At 43.1% G+C, this 24,053-nt stretch overlaps 1 protein-coding gene across 3 annotated transcripts in view; it reads right to left on the reverse strand.

Moving 5' to 3' along the window:
* SYTL2 (synaptotagmin like 2) overlaps positions 1-23,622 on the reverse strand; it is a 99,835-nt gene extending 76,213 nt beyond the window's left edge. For all 3 annotated transcript variants that reach the window (XM_079930847.1, XM_079930848.1, XM_079930846.1), the window contains exon 1: positions 23,493-23,622. The gene's annotated coding sequence lies outside the window, so the exon portion shown is untranslated. The remainder of the gene's footprint in view (positions 1-23,492) is intronic.
* Positions 23,623-24,053: the final 431 nt, after the last annotated feature.

Here is a 24,053-nt window from a genome sequence, read left to right on the forward strand (position 1 = left end):
TTTCCTAGCAGAGGTAGTAGATCTTAAATAAATGGTCAAGCTATAATGGAAAGCTGAAAATATTTAGGTAAATCAATCTTACCCATAACTTTGATTACAGAAGAAGATGAGCACTCATTTTATAAATTCTTAATCAATGAAGACTGATCAATAAATACCTCCTAAGGACATCTGTGTGAGAGAGACTTATCAGGTACGTTACACTTCAGAGGAGGGCTGTGATAGAGGAAAACCCGAATGTACTGGAAAAAGAACACTGTCATGGGAATTAAGGTCAGTTTCTCTCCCAGCTCAGACACTCCTGACCTATGTGATGTTGGGCAAGTCACTTAACCTTCTGGGTCTTTGTTCACCTCATTTGCAAAATAATGGCACTGAAAAAGATGATCTTTCTTTTCCAAAGAGGGATCTCATAGAGGCAGCAATAAAATGCTCTGATTCATACTGGTGAGAAGAGCAAAATTCAGACCACAGCAGAATTTGGCTACAATAGGCCACGGCCCCAAAACTCACGAGAACACTTTTCATCTCAAAGCCCAGAATGACGCCATCCTAACCTGGCAGGAGCAAGTTAACATAGTCATTCAGTTGCGTTCAGGCTCCTCTAAAGAGTAAGATATTTTACAACCGAATTAAATAGCCCTTATTCTTGACAGTAAATAGCAAACTAGGCAAAATTCGTTATTATTGACTAATAATAACTATAAGAATATCAAAGGCTTAGGCAGCACTTATCATATGACAGGCATTGTTCTAAACACTTTATATCATTAATTCATTAATTTCTCACAACTATATGCCAACGTAAGCATTTTACAGATAAGGAAACAGGGAGACTAAGTAACTTAGTAAGTGGCGGTGCAGGACTCTACTCAGCTGTTCAGCACCAGTGTCCACACGCTTGACCTCCATGCCACCCTGCCCCTCTTGGACAACGGTGTCACCCTCTAGATGCCTGGATTGTAGCCTTATAAGTCTTTGGCTCTTCCTGCCCCTTTCTCTCTGACCCTCGCGGACTCTCCGGCTTGTTTCATTTTCTAGTCTCCGGCAGATTCTGCCCACAGGTTTCCTCGTACTGAACTTTCTGAAGCAGCCCAAGGACAGGAGGAGCCAGAAGGCCTCCAGCAGCCTAGTGGACGCTATTCAGCCACAACAGCCATGGGTCATGTGTCCCAGAGCAAACTTCTTGGTGACCTGACACAATGTCCTAAAATCAGCCTTCACAAGGTAACTGAAAATTCATCTTTCTGAAACCCAGGGAGAACTCTCACCTTCACCAAGAGACAAGTCAGAGGAGAAAAGAAAAACTTCCCCAGGAAAAGCATTTAATGAACTCAGATAAATTAAGACTAAACTTTGTAAAAGTTTAATGGTAGAGATGGTGCAACACAATGGTCTGAAAATAGAGCTTGGGCTTTAAGGGCAGCCTTAACCACCACATGCCTCAAATTCCTTCTGCCTTATTCGTCCATTTGGAAGGCCAAAGCCACCAAGAAGAAAAGAGGAGTGTGGTGAACCTCATGACTGCGTTGCAAAAAGGAATTAAGTAAATTAATAGAGATGTGAAGAAAAAACATCTTATCTAAAGATATGATATTCTCTGCCTGATTTTTTTTTTTCATCTTAGATACAAGAGAAGAAAAAAGAATGGAAGAAAAAACTGAGGAGATCAAAGAGAACTAGTCAGCCTGCAATGCTCTTTCACTTCAAATTCTGGGTCCATAATTATATTATTCCCGAAAATAATAGCTTTCAAATGCCACCACTATAGGCTGAGATACAAGGGAAATAAATGATATCATCATGGGGTTTCACTTTATTACATGTTCATTGTATTACATTCATGTACCTCAGAAGCACAGAAAACTACCATCCTTCAACATTCATTAAAAAAAGAATTATACAGAAAAAACCCCACCACCTTAAATTTTAGTGTTTCATTTCTTCCCACGATCCCACAGAGCTGGTAGGGGGAAAATGTTTCCATCATCTACATTTACAAACTTGTTTCTATCAGCCCTTGGACTCTCTAGTTACTCACATCACAGCCTTCTGCCTGCTACAACACACCCGTATTTGCATGTATTTAATGCAGTATCTTCTTATTTGGGTGTTACTTCTTACTTGGATCAGTCAGAAGAGGTTTCAAGGTAGGGAGGAAAGAAGTAGGAGGTGAGAAAAGGGCAATTTGAGTCAAGAGAAATCCCACACCCACTCCACATTGAAATCACAGCTATATACGATGTATGGTCCCCGCTAAAGGGAAAAGCACCTGGGGGCCCCTAAAAGCTAGAAGGCAAAACACCAATGAGGTCTATTCTGTGGGACTCAGTCTCACCTGAGGACAGAGGCTTCTGTAATTCTGAACAAAACTCAAATGAAATGACATATGCTAAATAACAGAGGGGATAGAACAGACTTCCAGTATGGGCTCAAACTAACAACACAGCTCATTTGAGGGCAGATGGAAATAAACCCCCTTCACGGATGTAAAACAGAAGGAAAAGTGGGATTTCAACTTTCCCCTTAACTAGCTTTTATCTGGCAAATGTCTAATATCTTCCTAGGAGTCAAAGTCCTTGTCTACCAGTCTTATAAAAAGAAAAGAAGATTTTTTAATTAACTTTTTAAATTGAAGTACAGTTGATTTACAATGTTGTACCAATCTCTCTTGTACAGCAAAGTGACTCAGTTATACATATATATATATGTGTGTGTGTGTGTGTATACACACACACACACATTCTTTCTTTCTTAATATTCTTTTCCATTATGGTTTATCCCAGGAGACTGGATATAGTTCCCTGTGCTATAACAGTAGGACCTTATTATTTATCCATTCTAAGGGTAATAGTTTGCATCTACCAACCCCAAACTCCCAGTCCATCCCTCTCCCTTCCCTCCTCCCCCTTGGCAACCACAGGTCTGATCTCTATGTCTGTGAATCTGTTTCTGTTTTGTAGATAGGTTTATTTGTGCCATATTTTAGATTCCACATATAAATGATATCATATGGTATTTGTCTTTCTCTTTCTGACTTACTTAGTATGATAATCTCTAGTTGCATCCATGTTGCTGCAAATGGCATTATTTCATTCTTTTTTAAGGCTGAGTAGTATTCCATTGTATATATGTACCACATCTTCTTTATCCATTCATCTGTCGATGGACATTTAGGTTGTTTCCATGTTTTGGCTATTGTGAATAGTGCTGCTATGAACATAGGAGTGCATGTTTCTTTTTGAATTAAGTTTTGTCTGGGTATATGCCCAGGAGTGGGATTGCTGGATCATATAGTAAATCTATTTTTAGTTTTCTGAGGAACGTCCATACTGTTTTCCATAGTGGCTGCACCAACTTACATTCCCACCAACCGTACAGGAGGGTTCCCTTTTCTCCACACCCTCCTCAGCATTTGTTATTTGTAGACTTTTTAATTATGGCCATTCTGACTGGTGTGAGGTGATACCTCATTGCAGTTTTGATTTGCATTTCTCTAATGATTAGTGGTGTTGAACATCTTTTCATCTGCCTACTGGCCATCTGTATGTCTTCTTTGGAGAAATGTCTATTACAGTCTTCTGCCCATTTTTTATTGGGTTGGTTTTTTTTTGTTGAATTGTATGAGCTGTTTGTATATTTTGGAGATTAAGCTCTTGTTGGTCACATCATTTGCAAATATTTTCTCCCACTGTGTAAGTTGTCTTTTCATTTTTTTTTTTATGGTTTCCTTTGCTGTGCAAAAGCTTATAAGTTTGATTAGGTCCCATTTTTTAATTTTTGTCTTTAAGGAAGAGCAGATTTGCAAACAATTTTTGCAGAAACTTCTTCTATTCTTCTGTTTCCAAAATAATTCCAAAGGCTGACTGGTAAGATTTTCAATTAAATTTTTAATCATTAAATGCTACAGAAAGTCTGACTTGGTCCAGGAGAATTCAGAGTAAAAGCCTGAAAATTGAATTCTTGCGGCCTGTCAGAGTCCACAGGAGCTTAATGAGGTCCACACCCTGGACTTCCAGCTTGATTTTCCAAAGAAGCCATATACTGAGAGCCGTAGGCCACTGAAGTCCAAGAGTCAACAAAGGTAATTTTCCTTCACCTACTTCTTAGTAGAATGTAAGTCGTATAATGCTTAGCTCAAAAAAGTACTCACTGAATGACTGCTAAATGAAAGAACAAAATATCCCCAGGGAAGGCACGACAGTGACTCCCACTTCATGCTCTACCTGAGGTTAGACCCAACTATGCTACATAAATAGTGTAAAAAAAAAATCTTGTTCACAGCAGCTTTATTGTAATAGTCAGAAATTAGGAATAATCCTGATGCCCTTCAAGAGGTGAAGAGTTAAACTGCAGTATATCCATACCATGGGATACTACTAAGCAATAAAAAGAACTATAGATACACACAACAACCTGGATGAATCTTAAGGGAATTATGCTAACTGTAAAAAAAAGCCAATCCCAAAGGTTATATACTCTATCATTCCATCTATGTGACATTCTTGAAATGGCAAGATTATAGAAATGGAGAACAGAAGAGTGGTTGCCAGGGGTTGGGAATGGGGATAGAGGAGGCAAGAGGAAGATGGAGATGGTTGTAAAAGGAAAAAGGGAGAGATCCTTGTGGGGATGGAACTGATCGGCATCTTGATAGTGGTGGATACACGTGATAAGATTGTACAGCACTTAACACACCCAGGTGAGCACTCTTGTGCTCACACACGTGAGTACCTGTAATACTGAGGATATCTGAATTGTACTGATGTCATTATCCTAGTTGTGATTATTATACTATAGTTGTGCAAGATGTTACCATTGAGGGAAACCGGGTAAAGCGTACACAGGTCTCTCTGTATTATTTCTTAGAACTATATAAGAATCTACAATTATCTTAAAAGTTTTTTTAAAATCTTAAGAAGTCTCTCCTCTGCCACCATAAGCACCACCATTTGAGACTGAATGTTTAACACATGAAATCTTTCCTCACCACCTACATAGATCTCTCCCGCCTCTAAATGCACCGACTGTTTTTATCACATAATCAAACTCCTCTTCTTACATTAAGGACAGGTGTTTCAGGACTCTTATCTCCTTATAGGATAAAAGCTCCTGCAACAGGAGCCATGTCCTCTAGCCCTTTGATACCCTCTCAGTGCCTAGCACAATGTTGAACCAAGAGCAGAGACTGAATAAAAGTGGTTTTAATAAATATGTGAATGAAGGAACGTACACATTTTCTACTCCTTATAGTAGAGCTGGGTAAACCAGTAATTCACAATCCTTTTGCTCCAATTTTCTCAACTCTGAAAGGCCTGTGAAAGCTGTGCTCCCCACCCCAGCCTTACAGGCCTACAGTGAGGTTAAAGATCACCTCCCACTGAGGCTGCAGTAGCAGCTGCATTGATTATTTGCTGTGTGATCTTGTGCCAGCTCATTTCTCTGAACCTCAGTTTTCCCATTTGTAAAATGGGGGATACTGCTTATTTGTGCAAAATGGTGGCCAATTCTTAGTAAGTTTCTGCCTTTTCAATAAATAGTGTTTTATTCACGTAGCACGTTTCTCTAAAGATCGAACTTTACTTCCATTTACAACGGCAAAAGAAATGTGTGCAAAGTAAATGGAGATAGAGGATGGAGAAACGGGAGGAGACCAGTTCAAGTGGAAGCTGACAAGGGAATTTACCGGTAGCTGTTAGGACAGTGCACCACAAGTACCCCTCCCCGCAAATCACCGTGGAAGAAGGCTTACCTCGGGCATGGCCTCCTCCCCTTGGTTTCATGCCTTGGTCCTGTCCAAAGGCAGCACAGACACTAGGGCAAGACACCCCAAAAGTCTACGATCCCTAAGAATAGTGGGCTGGTGGTACTGAAGAGAAGGAGAAAGAGCTTCTGTTTATTTTCTCTGCCAGGGAAGTATTTGTTTTCAGGGTAAGTCTACTGCTTCCTTCTCAGGGCTGGGAGTGCCTTAGTACATTCTTAACCAGAGGGTGATTAACTTTTCCCCTAAGTATGCAGCTGTCTGAAAACATATTTGCTCTGGATGTGTCACTGGGTTATGAAGAGTTCTATGAGAAACACTTTACACATGGCTGTTTCCAAGCCCAGGCAGTAGAGATACTTGTTGACCCATAAGACAGAGATGGACAAACATTGGATATAGTTCCAGGGTCCAGGTTTTAGAAGAATACACTTAGTCGGTTGGTCAGTCATTCTGAGCCCTGACTATACACCTGGCCTCAGCTAGAAACTGAGGAGGAATCATGCATGACTGTTACAGAAGAGACCCCGTCCCTTAATGGAGATCCTGGTCTAATTTTGCATATTCACACATGTCTGCTTTACTTCTACCATGATGATCTTGCATGAAACAACAGCACGTTTTGTCAAAGCCAAGGTCTTCCAAGCATATTCCCTATAACCAGCAGAAGTGTATGAAATAGAATATAAAGATATGTCCAAGTTAGACAACAAACGTATGGCATAACCCACAGATTTCAGGGAAAAAGAAATCAATGTGCTGTCTAGAAGGATTAGGGAAACTGGCAGGTGCCACAGGATGCTAGCAGCTCCTGTCCCATCACCATTCCACAGCATAAGGGAAAACCAAATGCCCTAGAAACTACTTCAGGGTGAAGAGATAAAGTATGGCGTGGCAGCGGAATGGTACGTGTGTACAAATGTGCATCTTCCAAAACAAAGAACTCTCAGTAAGTATACTGGCTCACAGTGACCTCCAGAAAATATTCTTTTTTTCTGGTCTTTACTTGCACACCCCCTCCACCAGGAAGATAGTCATCTAGTCTTTTAAATTTAAAAAAATCCAGAAGGAAGAGACCTCAGTTTTGCTGGGTAGAGCACTTGAGCATCTAGTCACAGCGTTTGCAATGATTAAAGATTGGGAGTAGAGGATTATGGGAAAACAGCAAGCCTGTTTTGGGATTATGGGAAAATGGCAAGCCTCAAGACATTAATTCAACACTGACTGTGCTACTCAGTAGCTTTGTGAGCCTGGATTCATCATTCAACCTGCCTTTGCCTCAGTTTCCTCATCTGTAGAATAAAGACTGGGATAGACAACTTCTAAGTTCCTTTCCTATCCTAAAGGTGGACCAGCCCTTTATCATCTAAGTTTTTACCATCTAATCTGCCATCTGTTCCCTTTTACACGTCCATTGTGGACACAGCAAACAGCTGTCTTCCAACACGCCTAAAACAGCTCTTCAAATACATACTTGAAGTCTCTCATGTGTGCCCACTTCAATCCCTCTCTCTGGCTTAAGTCGTGTGGTTAGCAAGATGTTGGGAGTAACTCATGTGGAGTCATATAGCTAAACTTTGAGCTCATAAATAAGGGAATACATGCAGCAAATAGTTGTTTGCTTTCTCAATTTCTTGAAATTGAGAAAGACCCATAACTCTCAACCTCATTCCCTGGGAATCCTACCAGCTGTTACAGGAATACAAAAGCTGCAGGAGAAGGGGATGAATAACCTTGACATGCTGACAGTCTAGCTGAGACCGAACCTACACACAGTATGTAACTGGTGAATTCTATAGGAAAGATTATTATTATGTGCTAAATTTGGGTATGTACCCAGTATGAGTCAAAAGAAGCCAGATGAGCAAGGTCCGATGTGGGGTATAGTCTGCTTCAGCGAAAGCCCGTTGTTCTATAGACTGGACTCTGAATCATTGAAAAAGACACAACTCACCAGGGAAAATGACACCAACCCAGTCTCTAACCTCTTCAAATTAGGGGTGACCCTGGGCTCTACCAACAGAGCTCCCTCAGACCCTTCTGGGATAGATCAGAAAGGGTTATCTGACAGGGCAGTGGAGGCCATTGTCAGCCACATGTCCCTTGCCCTTCTGTGTTCTATTCTCAGTCAGTGCTGCTCATTTCTCTCTTAACCTGTAGCTTAACTTAATAGTCCATTTAATGCAAACCATCGCCAAATGGGGCTCCTATGAAATGTGTCACTTTAAGTACCTTGAAGTCTCCAGAAGGATTTTTCCTCCTCCTCAAACAACTACCTTTTAGAAACCAAATAAATAAACCAAAGAATCAAAATGATTTCACAAGAGAAGTAATCACAAAAGCTATTTGTTTGTTAATAAACTGCTACTCCACCTGCCCTGTTCCATTACAAAATACAAATACCTATAAGGAAGAAAGTAATTTGAGAACTGTTATTAATCAAATTCTGTGTTTTAGAGATAAGCAGTTTTCTATTTTCTCTTCAAGGATTTTGAATTATAAACTTTCTCCAAGAGACAGACATGGAGAAAAGTTTCAGCCACATCAAATTTTGAAAACATCCATGAAATGTAAGCTGATATATCTCATAACTGATGTTTTTATAAACCTGTCCTTAAAAATCAAGGGCATGCTCTCAACACGTTCTGTCATGGAAATTGTTCCAACAGGCAAATAAATAGGCATTTCCATGGTTAAGGCCTCACAGCTGTCATATTATTTAGTTCTGCACAAATGAAAAATCCTATTACCAAAAAAAGATTGGAGGATCTGTGGCTGGAATCTGGCAAGCAATTGCATTTCCATTTTGTTTTGGTCAGTACGCTCCCTCAATGCAAATATGAACACCACAAAATATTTAATTAAAACTATGTGGTCTGAAAAACAAGTCCAGCACAACTGGAAACATGTCCAAATGAGAAGTTAACGCTTTGCCATCTTTAATTAATGATGCTATGAAACTCATTAGAGAAAAGAGCTCACAGTTCCTCAACCCCCATGCTCCAATGACTCAAAAATGCACATTCAACTCTAAAAGACAACAGAACAAGCAATAAAATCTGCCATTTCCTCAAGGTCACAGAATAGACTTTCATATCACAAAACTCAAAAGAATCCAAATTCCCAACCGGTCATATTTCTCCATGAACTGGTCTCCCAGTGGGGGAACTTGAGTTTATAAAGTCTTCACTGCTTGTTTGAACTCGATTTCTACTATTTGCCTGGTATTTGAAGGAAGAAGAAAACAACATTATGTTAGGGGGAAAAGTATGAAAAGACTCAAACATGAACTTTCATTTCTTTCTGATTAAAAATTTAAAATATTTTTTAAGGTTTATATAGACCTAAAAGAAAAGCAGAATTTCCAGAAACTGCTCCAGGAATTCACGGAAAGAGAAGCCTTTCACCCGTACTATTCTTTTAATAAATGAAGCAAAGAAATAGCAAGGACTAGATGGCCTTTCAAAATGCCTAGGTTCCCTCAAATGATTTTTGACAAGGGTGCCAAGAACACTCAATGGAAAAAGGACAGTCTTTTCGATAAATAATGCTGATAAAACTGGATATCCACATGTAAAATAATGAAGTTGGCCCTTTACCTAACACCATATACAAAAATTAACTTAAAATGGATCAAAGACCTAAAACATACAATTCTTAGAAGAAAACATAAGGCAAAAGCTTCATGACGTTGGATTTGGCAGTGACTTCTCGACTATGACACCAAAGGCACAGGTAGCAAAAGAAAAAAATAAATTGGAATTCATGAAAATTTTAAAGTTTTGTGCATCAAAACACTATCAACAGAGTAAAAAGGCACCCCACAGAATGAAAAAAATGTGAAAATCACATATATCTGATAAAGAATTAATATCCAAAAGTTATAGAGAACTCCTAAAACTCAACAAAAAATCCACCCAATTAAAAATGGGCAAAAGACTTGATGTTTCTCCAAAGAAGATATACAAATGTCCAATAAGCACATGAAAAGATACCTGACATCACTAATCACTAGGGAAATGCAAATCAAAACTGCAATGAGATACCATCTCACGTCCATTAGGATGGCTACTATGAAAGAAAAAAAAAAACAGAAAATAGCCAGTGTTGGCAAGGACGTGGAGAAATTAGAACCCTTGTGCAGAGTTGATGGGAGTGCAAAGTGGTACAGCCTCTGCGGAAAACAGTACGGCAGTTCTTCAAAAAATTAAAAGTAGAATTATCATATGATCCAGCAATTCCACTTCTGGGTACATACCCAAAAGAACTGAAAGCAAGGACTTGAAGAGATATTTATACACCCATGTTCACAGCAGCATTTTTTCACAACAGCTAAAAAGTGGAAGCAACACAAGTATCCATTGATAGATGCATGGATAAACAAAATGTGGTATATACATATAATGGAATATTACTGGCCTTTAAAAAGGAAGGAAATTTTGACATATGCTACAATATGGGAGATCTTTGAGGACATTATGCTAAGTGAAATAAGCCAGTCCCCAAAAAAGAAATACTGTATGATGCCACTCACATGAGGTACTTAGAGTAATCAAATCACAGAAGCAGAAAGTAGAATGGTAGTGGCCAGGGGGTAGGAGTAGGTTGAAATGGGGATTTATTGTTCAATGGGTATAGAATTTCCGTTTTATAAGATGAAAAGAGTTACGAGATGGATGATGTGATGGCCGCACAACATTGTGAATGTGTTTGATGCCACTGAACACTTAGGAAAGGTTAGGATGATAACTTTTATGTGTATTTTACCACAATAAAAAAAAATGGGGGGAAAATGCCTAGGTTCCTATTCCTTTCTATCACTGAAGAGCAGTTAAGTGGCTGCTCTTTGGTATCCACATGTACATTTCAGAATTACCACTTATATGTGACCTTGGGCAAGTTACTTAGTCTCTCTGCATTTCAGCTTCCTCATTGGTAAAATATCTACTTAAAGGTATGATGTGAGGATGAGATGGGTTTGTATGTGTAAAGCATTTAGTCTCGCATAATAAACACTACCTAAGTACTAGCTCTTATTATTACGACCTCCACCACTAAATCTATTCTCAGCATCACAAATAAAATCTCATCCCACCAAGGAGAAACCATTGGCATTTCATTCTCTGAAATGATGATGGCCTGGCCCCAGGTTCAACATCTGATCTAAAAAAAGTGAATCTTCCCTTCCTCAGAAGGAGCACACTAATGGGAACTGGGGCCCAAGGTACTCTGTCCTTTGGGCAGCAAAAGAGGTAAGACACTTACCCCCAGTTGCATTTATTCAACAAATGTTCATTGTGTACCTAGTCTGTGCTGGGCCCTGTACCGGATGCTAAATTTATTTGCTCACACCCAGCGCTTCCCACTGTACTCTGTGGAGCCCAAGGCCTTGTTTCCTTACTGAAATATGCTTATCATCTAAAAGCAATGTGGTATAAAAGCATTTCCTAGGATGAAACTAATAAGCATAGAAGAGGGTACCCCAAATCACCTATTTCTATTTTCCTCCTTCTAGTTCTGTTCTTTAAAAAAAACACAACTCTCCATTTACTTTCAAATTTCATAAAGCAGATTGTTCCCAGACAAGCTTTTATCCAAGATTATCAGAAAGAAAGATTTCAGGCACACTTGCTCTGAAACTGACAAAATGACAGAGCAGGCCATTCCTGCCTCCACCCACTCATGGACTGCAGCACACTCCTGGGCCCTGTGAATAGAGCCAGGACCCTGGAAAGGCAATACACAAGCCTAGGGCATGCACAGGAGCCACCATTGCCAGGGAAACTTTCTCCTTCTCTAAACCTTCCAGCTAGGCACCAGAAGATAAAACTTCTCAAAACTTAACATTTACTGAGGCCCAGGTAAGGCTTAGCCACTTGTAAAAGAGCTGATATAGTGACTGATTATTAATTATTTTATGAAGTCACACCATTGTGTTCAGGGAGCACAATGGGGAAAAAATAAAAAAGCACTGACTTGGGAGTTTGGACCTAGGCTTGAACTCCAGGGTTAGCACTCACTAGCTGTGCGACTCTTGACAAGTATTTCACCTCTTCTAAGTTTCATTTTCCTTAACTATATTTGTACAGCTTAAAATTCCTACCTTTGAGGATCTTTGTGAGGACTAAAGGAAATGATTCATGTTAAATACCTAGCTGATGTCCGACACAATAGAATCTCAACATTATGGATGCCCTCCTGCCCACCCCTTATTTTCAGGCAGGAAAAATGTCCCAAGGAACTCAACTCCTGATTTAGAGGAATAATAAGAATGCGTGGATCCCAGGCTAATACTGCCCCTAGTTTTTCTAAGAGCCTAGTTCTGATAACTAATACTTTTAGGACTCTGACAGTACTTGAGATGTTATGAAAAATCCAACCAAGCCTCCTCCAATAGCTCTTTCTCACCCAAATTTTACAGAGAGCAGTCAAGAAGCCTTCAGCTTTATCTCACAGAGCATTATGTTCATTCACATGCCCATATGCATGCAGTCTTAAGAACTGGGTTCTTCTCTTATGTGAGGACCAATAACCTCTCCAAAACTTTAATAACTCTGAAGTCTTAGCTAAAAGAAACAAGAAAACAAAAAGGATTGGGTCTGCATTTGTGGCATTTCATGGTGTGTTGAGTGGATCCCCAAGAGCAGCCCCAGATTTCTCATGGTTCAGTGGGAGGACTCATAGGACAGCATACAATCATACAGCCGTGATTTATTACAGTGATGAATACAAAGCAAAATCAGCAAGGAAAAGAGGCAGATGGGGTGAAGTCTGGGGAAAACCAGGCATGGGCTTCGAAGAGGCCTATCTCAGCTGAGTCATACACACAAGTTGTGACAACATGTGTGGAATGTTAACAACCATGGAAGCTCATTAGAGAGTCAGCGTCCAGGGGTTTTTACTGGGGACTGGTCATGTAGATACCCCCTGCCTGCATGTACCCAAATTCCAGACTCCCAGAGGGAAAGCAGGTGCTGAACATAAACTGCATTGTTTGCACAGTTTAGATACAGTGAGCTACTGGTATCATTTAGAGTGGTGGGAACCCTTCTGCAATCCAAGTTCAGATACCAGTCAAAGACCAGCCTTGCAAGCAGGCATTTCTAAGGACAAACAGTCTCAGGCTCACTATGTTCATCCCTTCCCGCACACACAAAACGAAAACCCAAATATCTAATTAATAACTGCCCTATGACCGCTAAATTCTTATAGCTAATTGACATGTTGAAATTCGTATATAAAAAAAAAAGATAGTGAATATAACTCAGTGCTTCAAAATATATTCATTCAGCACATTTGTACTGTGTCAGCCTGCTGGGCTCCAGACAATAAGGAAATAACAATAAGTGCCTGCCCTCTAAGACATTTCAGACCAATAGAGACGATAAGATGAGTACACAAAGAGCATTAACACAAGGTGGTATGCGATGACGACCATAAAAGAGGTATAAGCCAAACACTAAACCAGTTAGAGAAGGGAGAGGAAACTTCCTGCTGTGATGAACCAGGAAGGTTTTGGTAAGAATTACCACAGAGCTGCAGTTTTAAGAACAGGTAAGATTTTGAGAGTAAGTGGCAGGGCAGGGAAGAGCTCAAGAAGGGGAATAAAAGGATCGTTCCAGGGCTTCCCTGGTGGTGCAGTGGTTGAGAATCTGCCTGCTAATGCAGGGGACACGGGTTCGAGCCCTGGTCTGGGAGGATCCCACATGCCGCGGAGCAACTAGGCCTGTGAGCCACAACTACTGAGCCTGCGCGTCTGGAGCCCGTGCTCCGCAACAAGAGAGGCCGCGACAGTGAGAGGCCCGCGCACCGCGATGAAGAGAGGGCCCCCGCTTGCCACAACTAGAGAAAGCCCTCGCACAGAAACGAAGACCCAACACAGCAAAAATAAATAAATAAATAAGTAAACTCCTACCCCCAACATCTTAAAAAAAAAAAAAAAAGTATCGTTCCAGGCACAGACAGGAAGCTATGTGAACAATGCACAGAGGCTGCTATAGGGAAAGGGGAACACGGTTTGAATGGAAGACTGAGTTCATAGAAGGGGACAGTGGAGGATATGAACCTAAAACACAGGTCTCAAATGTCAAACTAAGGAGTCTCAAATGTCAAACTAAGGTGTTTTATGCAGTGGGTAATGGGGGAATCTGTGAGTTTTGTTACTTTTCTAAACATGTTACTTTAGCATGAATGAGAGGAGTCACTATAATCAAAAGGACCAGGGCTTTTGCCACAGATGTCACAAAAGCCGCAGAGAGCTAGAAGGTGCAAAGAGGTGAAATATAAATGTCATCTGGGAACAACATTGAGAAGGAAGCAGTAACAATGCTCCTCAGGAGATGCAGGAATCAAACAAGACTCAAAGTTCTTAAGTCAATTGCAGGATTAGTGCATTCAACCACAAGTGCCTGGAAGGGCAGCCAGGTTAAAGGTAAAAACTAACAGCAGGGCAGAAAATTCAGTGGCTGTGTCTAGAACTCCAGTGGAGATGAGGAACCAGTGCTCAGGAAGGAGGTGGCGACTTGAATGGCAAATGTGGAGGAAGCCAGCTTAGAGGCTCAGCTGTAGCAGAGGAGAAGCCAAACACTACACGCGGCAAGTCAAGAGCTATGCACTTCTTCTGCCTCAAGCAAACATAACTAGGCTCTTAAGCTTGACAGAGAGCACTATAAACATAAGCATGCACACACACGCGCGCACACACACACACACACACACACACACACACACACACACATGTGCACACTACTGAGAAGTGCTCTGTGGCCAGAGTGCCTCGGTTCAGATCCTGACTCCACCATGTATTAGCTTTCTGATCTGAGACAAGTTACTTAACTTCTATGCCTCTGATTTCCCATCTATAAAATGGGCTCAATAATAGTACCTTATCTCATAAAGTTGTGGTGAGGATTCAACGAGTTAACTCATGTAAAGAGCTTAATGCAAAGTCTGTCTGGCACATAGTGAGTGTTCAGAATTGTTGGCCACTATTATTATCTTGAGTCTCACTATAATGTCATGAGATAAAGCCAGGCAATCATTATCATCTCCGTATTACTAATGAGGAAACTGAGGCTCAGAGAGGAAATACTTGCCCAATTTTCACACAGTGCAGAATACAAGTTAGGGGTGTATAAAGTCCAGTCTCCTTAATGAGATTTACAAAGCTCTCCACGTTCAGCCCACCCGCTACCTCCCTGGCCTCAGTTCCTGCCAACCTTGCCTTGAATGTGAAACTGTGCCCGCCACACTATTTCTTGCCCCTCTTAACTTTCTGATCCCTATTCATCCCTCAAGTCTCCTCTCAAGTGTCACCTCTTCCAGGAAGCTCTTGGCACTTGCTCCCTCTTCCCTCTCACCACCCCACCTCCTTCTATACTCACATCTGACTATTAACATCACACCATGTGTAATTATAGACATCTGCTTTCCCCACTGGACTCCGAGCCTAAAACAATTTCTGGCACACAGTAAACACTGAGTATTTACTGAATGAACTAACTCTTGTCTCTAAGTCTGATATTCTTTCCCCCAGAGCATGCTGCCCCTTTATCAACAAACGTTCGCTGTTTAATAATAGTTTAAAAAGAGTAGCGACAAAATTTCACCAAAGATCAACCAGTCATACTATACTTAAATATCAAACTAAACTTAAACACGTGGTCATTGTACCTACAGGGAGTGAAGCACACAAACACACCCTTCAAAGAGCTGACCATTCCCACCCACAGCTCATCTGTCTTGGTGCCTGTGGTCTCAAAGGAGAGAGACCAAACCCGAATCTATCAAAGGATTCCTCTTCCGCTTGATTAACCCACTGAGAAGGACCTGGGGCTTGGCACGTGAGGAAGATAGGTTCAAAGGTCTCACATCCAAAAGCCCAAAGTAAGGTACCTCCACGAAGTTAAAGGGTACATCTTACAACCTGTGTTCCACCTGTCAGCCTGAGACTAGCTTTCAGTTCCCGACGACTCAGAGTGATCGTGGGGAAAGGTTACCAGAGAAGGGAGAAAGGGAGCACGTCCACTGCATCCGCAGTTCCTCACACACCAAGCAAACACCTGTGCTCCATTCCACGAACATCTGTTCCCGGAAGCTTCTGACAGGTGGAGCCACATCTCCTCCACACCCTTGGCTCGGGCCACCACCCAGTTCATGTGGGAAGCGGGTGATCCTCTCCACGTTTAGGCAACTCTAGCAACGGAGGCTGATCTCCCCAGGGGCTCTTCCCTGAGGAACTCCGGGTATATGTCAGGTTTTCCCGTTGGTCTGGATAAAGCCGACAACACTCAGGGAAACAGAAACACAGGCCCAGAAACAAACAAACACACACTTGTGTGTACTTGTGCCTGACGCTGACGGCTTGGGGAAAAGGGCCACTCAGTTTCTTGCGATTTGCCCACAGATGAGAGTTTTGTGGCCCACGCCTCCCTGCTCCTCCCCCACCAGGAAACTCAGAGACTGTTAACCGCAGCAGTGCCTGCTGAGCATGAGAAATTCTGCAAAGCACGAACCAAATTCAGCACGTACTGGGTTTCAACAATTCCCAGAACTTCAATTCTGGAGAACTTCAATTCTGGAAATACGGCCCTTACACATTCTTACTGGGTCCAAGCTTCAATCGTTTGTGCCAGAAGGACACCTGGGTCCTTATTAAAAGTGATAAATATGCTTAACTCCAAGGCAGGCATAGTTATCATCTTGGAATTCAGCCCCAATGTGGTCCAGCCCATAAATTAGTATATGGAGCCACTGTTTTCCAACACATGTGTACCTTCCTCCAGAAGTCTTGAATTAAACAGCAGCACCATCTCTGCTCCTACAGGTGCCTTTTACCAAAAGCTTTAAAATATCTTATCTGTTCCCACAAGTCCAAACAAGCGTGCCTTCGATCAACCTCAAATCCACCTTCCATACTGTGGACAGTGTTACTGTCCTAAAGTCTAGTTATTTCACACACGATATTGAGACACTTCCATTAGTTCCTTGCTGCCTTCAAGATAAGGGACAAGTTTTTAGCCTGGTTTCACCTTTGGGCATCAGCCCCCCACGTTAAATATATGACCATTAAATATACGCCCTCATTTAATCCTCTGAACAAACTGTGAGGCAGGTCTGATCTTTCCCATTTTACAGACACATTGAGGAAGTGATATGCTATGGTGATAGTTGCAGACTTGGGGGACACAAGGTCTCAGGATGCGCCCTTCAACATGTCCCAAGATGGCAGACCTAAAACAACCCTAGAATCCATTCTATAAAGAATTAAAGAATTAAACTGAAAACCCAGACCCTTCATTTCTTTTTTTTCAAATTCTTTTTCAAATTCTTTTCCCATTTAGGTTTTACAGAATATTGAGCAGAGTTCCCTGTGCTCTACAGTAGGTCCATGTTGGTTAGCCATTTTAAATATAGCGGTGTGTGCATGTTGGGCTTCCCTGGTGGTGCAGTGGTTGAGAGTCCGCCTGCCGATGCAGGGGACACAGGTTCGTGCCCCGGTCCGGGAAGATCCCACGTGCCACGGAGCGGCTGGGCCCGTGAGCCATGGCTGCTGAGCCTGCCCGTCCGGAGCCTGCCCGTCCGGAGCCTGTGCTCCGCAACGGGAGAGGCCACAACAGTGAGAGGCCCGTGTAACGCAAAAAATAAATAAATAAATAAATAAAATAAAATATATATGTGTGTATATATATATGTATGTATGTGTGTGTGTGTGTGTGTGTACACAGAGTAGTGTGTGCATGTCAATCCCAAACTCCCAGTCTATCTGTCCCCCTCACCATTAGCCCCTGGTAACCATAAGTTCATTTTCTAAGTCTGTGAGCCAGACCCTTTATTTCTAAAACTCAAATGATTAGTCTAAAACCAGCAGTGGTGAAGATTCTGACCTAAAGAATCTAACATGCCAGAGTTCAGTCTTCCTCCTAGCGCAGATGGCTGGCAGAGGGGGCAGAGTGGTTGAGGCACAGATATGACAGGGCGCCTTGGCTTGGCCTGGGATCCAGCCCATGCCCTCAGCCTCAGAGCCCTGTGTTTTAATCAACTGACTCAGCCAGTGGCAGGAGAGACCAGGCGCCTGTGGCCGTGAATAATGGCAGCACAAAACACATCTGTCTAATCAGAAGCTGATGGTGTCAGTTACACCAGGAGTTACAGTAAAACAATGCTCTACAAGGGAAAAAAGAATGTCTATTCACTCAGAAGTTAAGCAATGCCTTTCTTTCTCCCTCTAACTCACAATGCAAATTTGTGGAATTGTTTACTAGGTCTTATACCCCCCTCTCAAACATTTCTTGATGCATTTATAGAAAGAAGACTTATCTATAAATAGCAAACCAAATCTGTTCTACTAGTTGCTGCAAAATATCTAGAAAGTATGACATTAGGAAATGCTTTTATTTTGGCTTTCTTTAATCTCTATCAACATTTTGAGGGATAATGCATAGCAACGTGTTTTTGTAAGTGGTGAGTACTTCACATATGTAAAGTCACTGCAACCACCTGAGGATCATTACACCACATTTCAGCATAGACTTCATTTCAGAAGAGTGATTCATTCATTCCTCCATTTGTTCATTTATTAATTCATTGAAAATACTAAGTTCCCATTGAGTGCCAGGCAATTGGATGAAGAATTAAACCAGAGATTCCAAGCCCTTAGAGCCTCAATCTTTTCCCGAATTGGCCTTTTCATCTCCAAGGTGTTCCAGCCACACCTGGCGCTCTCTCCTCTCTCCAGTCTCCTCTCTCCCTTCCTCGTCCTAGCCTATGGTTCTAAACCACTCTAGAGTGTGCTCTCTCACGTTCTGCAAGAGTCCCAGCACAGGACCAATACCCAGTGGGCACTAAAGAAAAGTACTGTAGTTAGTGATTTCAGAAGTGAGTACTTTGTGACACACACAGCCTTATTAACATAAATAACCTGCTTTCATTAGGCTTCTGTCAACCTACCTTCCCAAAAGTTGCCTCAAAGCAGTTCTCCCTCCTACAATCTGAGGATGTTCTAGATTAACATTAACAAATAGATGAGCAGAAACAATTCTCCTCTCAATGATCTATGGATCATGTGTTCTGCATGAGGGCAGTCAGCTGGGGAGACCCTTAGAAAATAATGAGGGCGCACTGAAAGCAACAGGAAGTGGGAACATTTTCTGACACCTGATTCATTTAGATGCTCTACCAAACTTTTATGTGGGCAAATGTGAATGAAAAATAACCCAGAATCATAGATTTTTAAGACTGGAAAGAACTTCATCTAGTCCAACTCCCTCTATAGATTAAAAAAAAACAAAACAAGGCTCCGGGAGAGGACATGACTAAACCCAGAGCTCACAGCCTATCTGTGAGATAGGAGTAGAAGCCAAGCCACCTGCCTCCCAATACAGGGCCCATTCCTCTCCGCAGAGCTGCTCCGAGCTGGGTGAGTGCCGCCAGGGGTACATCATCACCTTTCCGGCTGCTCTCACTGCTTCCTCCCAGCATGCTTCGGCCTTGATTTAGGCATCTAGAGACAGCCCTCAGGAGCTCTGGGACTCCCTGTGCAAAGGAACAGCTCCCTTGAATGGCCAGCCTGTTTTTATTCTGTGAAATGGGACTATTTTCCGTCCTTTTCTTCGCTTCAGGACTGTGATGAAGATCAGTGAGACACCAGCCACGTAGGAATCCTATATTCTTTGAAGAAAACAGAGTAGGGATCCAACAGAGCATCTGCATCATAATTAAGTCCTACTAACGTTAGGCCCAGGAGTTAGATTTCAGCATTTTTATAAAGACCGACAATGTTTTTGTTTTATTCTACCTTTAAATTTTTTTTAAACTGCATACACACTGACATGCGATTCAAGTAACAAACAATAACACCTGCCACTTGGTCCTCCTAGTGACTTCGGTAGAGAAAAATCAAGTAGGTGTCATTATTTCCAATTTACGGGAGGGAAAACTGGTTCACAGAAGCTACCCAAAGTCACACAGGTACTAAAATGCAATGTTGGAGCAAGGACCTTATCTAAGGCTCTCTCCTCCTCACTGTGCTATTTAGCTTTAGAACTTTCTGCTCACGTGTTGCACATCAACAACACTGAAGAGCTACCTTTTTGTTACATCTGAGACATTTAAGATACTTGAGTCACTTTAACAAGGAGCACAACTTGACCCCGTAACTTCAGTAGCAGCCCCACTGCCGGCACTTCTTTCTGCTGGAAACTAAATGACACAGGGGAACTATAGGGGGTGAACTTTGGGGTTCACAAACAGGATTAACCTTTATGATGTCTTTAATTATTCATGATTTACTCTCAACATTCTTTCAAAAGTAACCTGAGATGGCTCTTAGCCCTGACAATAATACAATCAAAAGTAAGGGTTATATTCATTTGTTTTTTTCTTTTTAACGTACAGAGAAAAGATTTGGAAGGCTGTATCCCAAGTTTTGCATTAGTTGTTTCTGAGTACAGATGTATTATTATTAATGCTAATCTGTATTTTATCTTTTTCTACAACAAATAGGTATAGTTTTGGTAATAAGAAAACAAACAATAATGATATCACTTACACGTGGAATCTTACAAAAGCTAAACTCATAGAAACAGAGAGTAAAAGGATGATTGCCAAAGGCTGGGGAGTGGGGGAAATAGGGAGACCTTGGTCAAAGCATACAGATTTCCAGTTATAAGATGAATAAATTCTTAGGATCTAATATACAGCATGGTGACTATAGTATGTATTACATACTTGAAAGTTGCTAAGAGACTAAATCTTAAACGTCCTCACTACAAGAAAAATAGTAGTGATATATACATGTATGAAATCATCATGTGTACACCCTAGACTTATGCAATGTCTTTTATATCTTAATAAGTCTGGGGGGAGGGAAAACAATGATTGTTTTTATTTTTTAAGTATGTTCTTCACTCTGAAAAATAGGAAAAGAGGTTATCACCACAGGAGGCTGGGAAGCTCTGTCACTATGAACCAAGTGACTAGAAAATGCAAACAATACTTAAAGTTCCCAGACCAGAACCTTTGCCCTGTTTCTCCATTTGGGTACTCTCAGCCCCGCAAGAATATAAAGCAATATGCCAGGACACCAATTTTACACAAATATTTTGGAGAAGAAAACTATACATAAAGATTTATCAGAAAAACTAAATTTGACAGACATATGGAATCAAATGAAAAAACCTGCATAAATCCTTAAAACAATTTCCATGCTCGCTGGGGCCAATCTGAACTATAACCCAACCCCCAGGAGCACTTGTCAGGCTTCTTTTGCTATTAGAGGCTCTTCTAATGGAGAAGTTTGGGAAGCCCTAAGGCAAATAGTACCATCTTATTTCCCCCCCTTTTTGAGAGAGCAGAAACCTGATTAAAACTAAGTCACTTTTCCTTTTAATGTTTTTCAAAAGTCAAATTTGTCTTCATCTACTATCTTTTTTTTTTTTTTTTTTTGCTGTACGCGGGCCTCTCACTGTTGTGGCCTCTCCCGTTGCAGAGCACAGGCTCCAGACGCGCAGGCTCAGCAGCCATGGCCCACGGGCCCAGCCGCTCTGCGGCATGTGGGATCTTCCCGGACCGGGGCACGAACCCATGTCCCCTGCATTGGCAGGCGGACTCTCAACCACTGCGCCACCAGGGAAGCCCTTCATCTACTATCTTTAAAAACTCCCTTATAAAACAGGTGGCAGCCAACACATTATCAGGGAAATCTGTAAGTCCACGGGGGCACAGTTCACCCTACCTTCCTTGCCCGAGGGGGAGAACGATCTGGCCTGGCATCCTGGGTTCTGAGGATGGTGAGGGCCCGGGCTGCCCCAGGGGCCGCCTCACATTTCTTCAGGACAGCAGACCACTCTGCACAAGGTGCTAATTCATTCATTCCACAAATGTTTATTGAGCGAAGCCTGAGAAAGCCCTCTTAGGGGACAGTGGGATCATTCACAAGCCAACGGTCAGGTCTAACGGATCAGCTGTGGACAATCAATCTTTCATGAGACCTCAAACCACCTCTAGGATAAAGCAAACAGGGTCCTCACCCAACCCACTCACCAGCAGCTGGGTGGGATCAGGCAGGCGTTCTGGAACGGGACTGCTGCTTGAGAGAGGCTAAGGCATCACTGATGCCCACCGGAATGACTGAAACGCCTGCACCATAAATGACATAACACCTCTAGAGTGCTTTGAATGGAGTCTGTCACCTCGTGAGAACTCAATAACAATCATTTTTGCTGTCACTATTCCAACTTGCCCTTACTCAAGGAGCACCAAAAAAGGGAAAAGAACACAGGTTTTAGAGTCACAAAGACTGGATTTGAATCCCAGCTCTGCCACTTACTAGCTATGTGACTAAGGGAAGCCATCTTTCTGAGCCTCAGTTTCTCATTTGTAAAATGGGGTAGATATCAGGATACCAGCCCTCACGTGGCTTTGTGAGAACTAAGGACGTGTTACATGCAAAGAAGAGTGTCTGGCCCATAAGTGCCCCCAAAAAAGTCAATATTGCCACTGCCCTGCCCCCCTCCTCCGCTGCTCTTGATGGACCCTGGAATCTACTTTCACCTGGATCCCACACTAAGGGCTGAGGGACAGAGAAGGGAGAGAATTGCTGGAGACCTTCCATAGAACCCACCAAAGTCCTCTGCTCCTTTCAAGCACCCTCCTCTGACAGTTGGCTGCCTAGCTGAGGATGGCTGCCAAGAAGGGGACGGGAAGCTGAACAGCAGTTGGAATCCATCCCACCTTCCAGTGTTGTCTTTCTGTCTGTCTGTCTGTCTGAAACCCAATGGGGCTTCCTCTGCACATCCTTGCATGGTAGAGGCTGACAGTATGATTCATAGTCTGTTCTTATCTAGGCTTCCATCTCAACCCAGAACCCAAAGCCCTGGAGGCTGCTGGTCACAAACCAGCACTCCACGAAAATGAGGACTTTTCATTCAGGCAGGAAGTGGAGCCCCTCAAAGTCAAAGGGGATTTAGAAAGGGAGGAGGGAGGAAAAGGAAGAGGGAGGAGGATAGCTGCAGAGAGAGAGGCCCACTTCCTACATGCTGGGAGAGCCCTATGTCCTAGCTGCTGAAGCAGTTGGTTTTCTACTTTGAAAGATAATAAATCTCATTCCTGTAATTTATAACTCACCACGGGACAAGGTCTGGGTGTAGGAGGAGAACTCCAAAACAAATCTGCTTATTTTCCAGGTAGAAATCATCGGCACCCAACTCCCCCTTCCCAACCCCCCGCCTGCAGATAGGTCCTAACGCCCTACCTTACTCCACCTGAGCAATCTAGGGACAGTTACTCTGTAGTCAGGGCCACCCAGCAGCCAGTCCCAAGCCCAGGCTCAGTCCTCGAAAGCCCCAGGAAACGCGACAGCCCACGGAACCGCCGCCTACCCAAGCACCTCGGCTTCCTGGAGACCGCCCCCTGGGCAGCGGAGCCGGCTCTTTCGTGAGTGCGAAATTGAGAAAGGGCGCTTGCCGGGTGTCAAAACGAAGTTCACGTTTTAGAACTCAGAAGACCAGAAAAGCATCACCATTCAACACCAACTCCCTCATTTAACGGAGGAGGAAACACAGACCCAGAGAGGGAAAGAAAGTTGCCCGAGGTAACACAGCGAGTGGGCAGATTAGTCGAGGCTAGAGCCGGGCGCGCTGACAGCCTTTCGCCGCCTCCCTCGTCCTCTTGGCCGCAGACCCCGGCCGGTTGGAGCAAACCCCGCAACCCCGAGCGCGGTGCGGCGCGTTACCTTCCTCCGGACTGGGCGCTGCGAGCCTCCTCTCCCCCGGCGGGGTGCTGGCGGCTCTGCCCGACCTGCTCGCCCTGCGGTCCAGGTGCCGCCCGGCCGCTGTCAGCGATGGGAGGTGCGTGCGGGTTCCCCGTGGAGCGGCGTGCGGGCGCTCAGGGGCCACTCCCCGACGCACGGGCCAATAGCTCTGCGCCCGCGCCCGGCCCGCCCCCGCGCCCCGCCCCGCCCCGCCCCGACCTCAGCTCCCTTGGACTCCAGTCCTCTCTCGGGTCTTTCTCCCACTCCTCCCCGCCCCCCTCCTGCTTCTTCTCTACCCCTTAGCTCCCCATCTTGGCTTCCTTCTCAACAACTTTTACCCCGAAACAACTTTTTCACTGTGCAGATAAAGAATGCAATACATTTTTTGACCACTCTGCTTTAGGGGTCCTTGGAGCCCGAGAGCGTGGAGCGCCGGGACCTCTTCCACTCAGAGAGCGGGGTCAGCCCCGGCGCAGTGGAAAGGGGCGCGCAGTGGTACGGAACAAGGTGCTTTCAGCACTCCGAACGTTAGTTTCCTCACGA

Source organism: Stenella coeruleoalba, assembly GCF_951394435.1.
Source record: "Stenella coeruleoalba genome assembly, chromosome: 8".
NCBI classification, from domain to species: Eukaryota; Metazoa; Chordata; class Mammalia; order Artiodactyla; family Delphinidae; genus Stenella; species Stenella coeruleoalba.